The following is a 7,396-nucleotide window of genomic DNA, read 5'->3' on the forward strand; positions in this document are numbered from 1 at the left end:
AGAGAGTGATAGAGTGTGTCAGAGAGTGTCAGAGAGTGTCAGAGAGTGATAGTGATTGTCTGAGAGTTTCAGAGAGTGTCAGAGAGTGACACTGAGAGTCTGAAAGTGTCAGATTGTGTCAGAGTGTGTCAGAGAGTGATGGAGAGTGATAGAGAATGTCAGAGAGACTCAGAGAGTGACACTGAGTGTCTGAGCGTGTCAGAGTGTGTCAGAGAGTGATTGTGAGTGATAGTGAGTGTCAGAGAGAGTCAGAGAGTGATAGTGCGTGTCAGAGAGTGATATAGAGTGTCAGAGAGTATCAGAGAGTGATAGTGAGTGTCTGAGAGTGTCAGAGAGTGTCAGAGAGTGATAGAGAGTGTCAGAGAGTGTCAGAGAGTGTGAGAGAGTGTCAGAGAGTGATAGTGAGTGTCTGAGAGAGTCTGAGAGTGATAGAGAGTTTCTGAGAGTGATAGAGAGTGTCAGACAGAGATAGTGAGTGTCAGAGAGTGTCAGAGATTGATAGAGAGTATCAGAGAGTGATAGTGTGTGTCAGAGAGTATCAGAGAGTGATAGTGAGTGTCTGAGAGTTTCTGAGAATGTCAGAGAGTGTCAGAGAATGTCAGAGAGTGATAGTGAGTACATGAGAAAGTCTGAGATTGTCAGAGAGTGTCAGAGAGTGTTGGAGAGGGACAGAGAGTGTCAGAGTGAGATAGAGAGTGTCAGAGGGTGATAGTGAGTGTCAGAGAGAGATAGAGAGTGTCAGAGAGTGACAGTGAGTTTCAGAGAGTGATAGTGAGTGTCCGAGAGTGTCTGAGAGTGTCGGAGTGTGATAGAGAGTGTCAGAGAGTGTCAGAGAGTGTTCGTGAGTGTCAGAGAGTATCAAATAAGTGATAGAGAGTGTCAGAGAGTGTCAGAGATTGATAGAGAGTGTCAGAGAGTTATAGTGAGTGTCAGAAGTATCAGAGAGTGATAGTGAGTGTCCGAGAGTGTCTGAGAGTGTCTGAGAGTGTCAGAGAGTGACAGAGAGTGTCAGAGTGTGTCAGAGAGTGTTAGTGAGTGTCAGAAAGTATCAGAGAGTGATAGAGAGTGTCAGAGAGTGTCAGAGACTGATAGAGAGTTTCAGAGAGTGATATAGAGTGTCAGATAGTTTTTGAGACTGTCAGAGATTGATAATGAGTATCAGAGAGTGTCAGAGGGTGATCGAGACTGTCAGAGAGTGATAGTGAGTGTCAGAGAGTATCAGAGAGTGATAGTGAGTGTCCGAGTGTGTCTGAGAGAGTCAGAGAGTAATAGTGAGTTTCGGAGAGTATCAGAGAGTGATAGAAAGTGTCAGAGAGTGATAGTGAGTGTAAGAGAGTGTCAGAGTGTGTCAGAGAGTGTCAGAGAGTGTCGGAGAGTGTCGGAGAGTGATAGAGAGTGTGAGAGAGTTTTAGGGAGTGTCAGAGAGTGTCAGAGAGTGATAGTGAGTGTCAGAGAGTATCAGAGAGTGATAGTGAGTGTCCCAGAGTATCAGAGAGTGTCGGAGAGTGATAGAGAGTGATAGAGAGTTTCAGAGAGTGTCAGAGAGTGTCTGAGAGTGTCAGAGAGTGACAGAGAGTGATAGAGAGTGTCAGAGAGTGTCAGAGAGTGTCAGAGAGTGTCAGAGAGTGATAGAGAGTGATAGAGAGTTTCAGAGAGTGTCAGAGAATGTCAGAGTTTGTCTGTGAGTGTCAGAGAGTGATAGAGAGTGTCAGAGAGTTTCAGAGAGTGATAGAGAGTTTCAGAGAGTTTCAGAGAGTGTCTGAGAGTGTCTGAGAGTGTCAGAGAGTGATAGAGAGTGATAGAGAGTGTCAGAGAGTGTCAGAGAGTGTCAGAGAGTGATGGTGATTGTCTGAGAGTGCCTGAGAGTGTCAGAGAGTGTCAGAGAGTGATAGTGAGTGTCAGAGAGTGTCAGAGAGTGATAGTGATTGTCTGAGAGTGTCTGAGAGTGTCAGAGAGTGTCAGAGAGTGATAGTGAGTGTCTGAGAGTGTCTGAGAGTGTCAGAATATAGAATATAGAATATAGAATATAGAACATACAGCACAGAACAGGCCCTTCGGCCCACAATGTTGTGCCGATCCTTTGTCCTCTGTCAAGGACAATTTAATCTATACCCCATCATTCTCCTTTATCCATATACCTATCCAAAAGCCTTTTGAAAGTCCCTAAAGTTTCTGACTCAACAACTTCCCCGGGCAAGGCATTCCATGCCTCGACCACTCTCTGGGTAAAGAACCTTCCCCTGACATCCCCCTTATATCTCCCACCCTTCACCTTATATTTATGACCCCTTGTAACGCTTTGCTCCACCCGGGGAAAAAGTTTCTGACTGTCTACCCTATCTATTCCCCTGATCATCTTATAAACCTCTATCATGTCACCCCTCATCCTTCTCCTTTCTAATGAGAAGAGGCCTAGAATGTTCAGCCTTTCCTCGTAAGACTTATTCTCCATTCCAGGCAACATCCTGGTAAATCTCCTCTGCACCCTCTCCAAGGCTTCCACATCCTTCCTAAAATGAGGCGACCAGAACTGCACACAGTACTCCAAATGAGGCCTTACCAAGGTCCTGTACAGCTGCATCATCACCTCACGGCTCTTAAATTCAATCCCTCTGCTAATGAACGCTAACATCCCATATGCCTTCTTCACAGCCCTATCCACTTGAGTTGCAACTTTCAATGATCTATGCACATAGACCCCAAGGTCTCTCTGCTCCTCCACATGCCCAAGAACCCTACCGTTAACCCAGTATTTTGCATTCATGTTTGTCCTTCCAAAATGGACGACCTCACACTTTTCAGGGTTAAACTCCATCTGCCACTTTTCAGCCCAGCACTGCAACCTATCCAAGTCCCTTTGCAGACGACAATAGCCCTCCTCGGTATCCACAACTCCACCAACCTTTGTATCATCTGCAAATTTACTGACCCACCCTTCGACTTCCTCATCCAAGTCGTTAATAAAAATCACAAACAGGAGAGGACCCAGAACTGATCCCTGCGGCACGCCACTGGTAACTGGGCTCCAGGCTGAGTATTTACCATCTAAGACCACTCTCTGCCTTCTATCAGTTAGCCAATTCTTAATCCAACTGGCCACATTCCCCCACTATCCCATGCCTCCTGACTTTCTCCATAAGTCTACCATGGGGGACCTTATCAAATGCCTTACTAAAATCCATGTACACCACATCCACTGGTTTACCCTCATCCACTTGCTTGGTCACCTGCTCAAAGAATTCAATCAGGCTTGTGAGGCAAGACCTACCCCTCACAAAACCGTGCTGACTGTCCCGAATCAAGCAGTGTCTTTCCAGATGCTCAGAAATCCTATCCCTCAGCACCTTTTCCATCAACTTGCCTACCACCGAAGTAAGACTAACTGGCCTGTAATTCCCAGGGTTGTTCCTATTCCCTTTCTTGAACAGGGGCACAACATTTGCCACCCTCCAATCACCTGGTACCACCCCCGTCAGCAGAGAAGATGAAAAGATCATTGCCAGCGGCTCTGCAATTTCATCCCTTGCTTCCCATAACATCCTTGGATATACCCCGTCAGGCCCGGGAGACTTGTCTATCTTCAAGTTATTCAAAAACCCCAACACATCTTCCCTCCTAACGAGCACTTCCTCGAGCTTACCAGTCTGTTTCACACCGTCCTCTTCAGTAATACACCCCTTCTCATTCGTAAATACCGAAGAGAAGTACTCATTCAAAACCTCACTTATCTCTTCCGGCTCAACACACAGTCTCCCGCTATTGTCCTTGACCGGACCTATGGTCCCCCTAGTCATCCTCATATTTCTGACATACGCGTAAAAGGCCTTGGGGTTTTCTTTTATCCTACCCGCCAAGCATTTTTCATGCCCTCTCTTAGCTCTCCTAATCCCTTTCTTCAGATCCTTCCTGGCCATCTTGTATCCCTCCAGAGCTATGCCTGTGCCCTTTTTCCTCAACTTTATATACGCATCCTTCTTCTTCCTAACAAGACTCTCAACCTCTCTTGTCAACCACGGTTCCCTCACATGACCATCCCTTCCCTGTCTGACAGGGACATGCTTATCAATGGCCCCTACTATCTGCTCCTTGAAAAAGTTCCACATTTCGACCGTGCCCTTCCCTGCCAGCATATGCTCCCAACTTATGCTCCTCAGTTCCTGCCTGACAGCATCATATCTACCCTTCCCCCAATTGTAAACCTTGCCCTGTTGCACATACCTATCCCTCTCCATTACCACAGTGAATGCTACAGAATTGTGATCACTATCTCCAAAGTGCTCGCCCACCAACAGCTCTATCACTTGCCCTGGTTCATTACCTAGTACCAAATCCAATATTGCCTCCCCTCTGGTCGGGCAGTCTACATACTGAGTCAGAAAAGCTTCCTGGACATACTGCACAAACACTACCCCATCCAAACTATTCGATCTAAAGAGTTGCCAATCAATATTTGGGAAGTTGAAATCCCCCATAATTACTACCCTGTGACTTCTGCTCCTTTCCAAAATCTGTTTCCCAATCTGCTCTTCCACCTCCCTGCTGCTATTGGGGGGCCTATAGAAAACTCCCATCAAGGTGACTGTTCCTTTCCTGTTCCTGACCTCAACCCACAGTGCCTCAGTCGGCAGATCCTCCTCGAAAATTATTTCAGCAGTTGTTACACTATTTCTAACTAACAATGCCACCCCCCCACCTCTTTTACCACCATTCCTAATCTTATGAAAACATCTATAACCAGGTACCTCCAAAAACCATTCCTCCCCCTCACCTATCCACGTTTCAGTGATGGCCACAACATCGTAGTCCCAAGTGCCCATCCACGCCTTCAATTCACTCACCTTATTCCTGATGCTTCTTGCGTTGAAGTATACGCACTTTAACCCTTCTCCGTGCCCATCTGTCCTCTGTGACAGTGCTACCTTCCCCAATACCTCACTACACTCTTTGTCTTTCTGAGTGGACCCACTGGTCCCTGGATTACAAGTCCGGTTCCCATCCCCCTCCCAAACTAGTTTAAACCAGAGAGTGATAGAGAGTGATAGAGAGTGATAGAGAGTGTCAGAGAGTGTCTGAGAGTGTCAGAGAGTGTCAGAGAGTGATAGAGAGTGTCAGAGAGTGTCAGAGAGTGTCAGAGAGTGTCAGAGACTGTCAGAGAGTGATAGAGAGTGATAGAGAGTTTCAGAGAGTGTCAGAGAATGTCAGAGTGTGTCTGTGAGTGTCAGAGAGTGATAGAGAGTGTCAGAGAGTGTCAGAGAGTGTCAGAGAGTGTCAGAGAGTGATCGAGAGTTTCAGAGAGTGTCTGAGAGTGTCAGAGAGTGATAGAGAGTGATCGAGAGTTTCAGAGAGTGTCTGAGAGTGTCAGAGAGTGATAGAGAGTGATAGAGAGTGTCAGAGAGTGTCAGAGAGTGTCAGAGAGTGATAGTGAGTGTCTGAGAGTGTCTGAGAGTGTCAGAGAGTGATAGAGAGTGATAGAGAGTGATAGAGAGTGTCAGAGAGTGTCTGAGAGTGTCAGAGAGTGATAGAGAGTGATAGAGAGTGTCAGAGAGTGTCAGAGAGTGTCAGAGAGTGATAGTGAGTGTCTGAGAGTGTCTGAGAGTGTCAGAGAGTGATAGAGAGTGATAGAGAGTGATAGAGAGTGTCAGAGAGTGTCTGAGAGTGTCAGAGAGTGTCAGAGAGTGATAGAGAGTGTCAGAGAGTGTCAGAGAGTGTCAGAGAGTGTCAGAGACTGTCAGAGAGTGATAGAGAGTGATAGAGAGTTTCAGAGAGTGTCAGAGAATGTCAGAGTGTGTCTGTGAGTGTCAGAGAGTGATAGAGAGTGTCAGAGAGTGTCAGAGAGTGTCAGAGAGTGTCAGAGAGTGATCGAGAGTTTCAGAGAGTGTCTGAGAGTGTCAGAGAGTGATAGAGAGTGATCGAGAGTTTCAGAGAGTGTCTGAGAGTGTCAGAGAGTGATAGAGAGTGATAGAGAGTGTCAGAGAGTGTCAGAGAGTGTCAGAGAGTGTCAGAGAGTGTCAGAGAGTGTCAGAGAGTGATCGAGAGTTTCAGAGAGTGTCTGAGAGTGTCAGAGAGTGATAGAGAGTGATCGAGAGTTTCAGAGAGTGTCTGAGAGTGTCAGAGAGTGATAGAGAGTGATAGAGAGTGTCAGAGAGTGTCAGAGAGTGTCAGAGAGTGATAGTGAGTGTCAGAGAGTGTCAGAGAGTGTCAGAGAGTAATAGTGAGTGTCTGAGAGTGTCTGAGAGTGTCAGAGAGTTTCAGAGAGTGTCAGTGAGTGATAGAGCGTGATAGAGAGTGTCAGAGAGTGTTAGAGAGTGTCAGAGAGTGTCAGAGCGTGTCAGAGAGTGATAGGGATTGTCAGAATGTGATAGAGAGTGTCAGAGAGTGTCAGAGGGTGTCAGAGTGTGTCAGAGATTGATAGGGAGTGTCAGAGAGTGATAGTGAGTGTCAGAGAGTGTCAGAGAGTGTCTCTGAGTGTCTGAGAATGTCAGAGAGTGTCAGAGACTGATAGAGAGTGATAGAGTGTGTCAGAGAGTGTCAGAGAGTGTCAGAGAGTGATAGAGAGTGATAGAGTGTGTCAGAGAGTGTCAGAGAGTGATAGTGATTGTCTGAGAGTTTCAGAGAGTGTCAGAGAGTGACACTGAGAGTCTGAAAGTGTCAGAGTGTGTCAGAGTGTGTCAGAGAGTGATGGAGAGTGATAGAGAATGTCAGAGAGACTCAGAGAGTGACACTGAGTGTCTGAGCGTGTCAGAGTGTGTCAGAGAGTGATTGAGAGTGATAGAGAGTGTCAGAGAGTGTCAGAGAGTGATAGAGAGTTTCAGAGAGTGTCTGAGAGTGTCAGAGAGTGATAGAGAGTGATAGAGAGTGTCAGAGAGTGTCAGAGAGTGTCAGAGAGTGATAGTGATTGTCTGAGAGTGTCTGAGAGTGTCAGAGAGTGTCAGAGAGTGATAGTGAGTGTCAGAGAGTGTCAGAGAGTGATAGTGATTGTCTGAGATTGTCTGAGAGTGTCAGAGAGTGTCAGAGAGTGATAGTGAGTGTCTGAGAGTTTCAGAGAGTGTCTGAGAGTGTCAGAGAGTGATAGAGAGTGATAGAGAGTGTCAGAGAGTGTCAGAGAGTGTCAGAGAGTGATAGTGATTGTCTGAGAGTGATAGAGAGTGTCAGAGTGTGTCAGAGAGTGTTAGTGAGTGTCAGAAAGTATCAGAGAGTGATAGAGAGTGTCAGAGAGTGTCAGAGACTGATAGAGAGTTTCAGAGAGTGATATAGAGTGTCAGATAGTTTTTGAGACTGTCAGAGATTGATCATGAGTGTCAGAGAATGTCAGAGGGTGATAGAGACTGTCAGAGATTGATAGTGAGTGTCAGAGAGTATCAGAGAGTGATAGTGAGTGTCCGAGTGTGTCTGAGAG

This window comes from Heterodontus francisci, chromosome 45 (genome assembly GCF_036365525.1).
Source record: "Heterodontus francisci isolate sHetFra1 chromosome 45, sHetFra1.hap1, whole genome shotgun sequence".
Taxonomy (NCBI): domain Eukaryota; kingdom Metazoa; phylum Chordata; class Chondrichthyes; order Heterodontiformes; family Heterodontidae; genus Heterodontus; species Heterodontus francisci.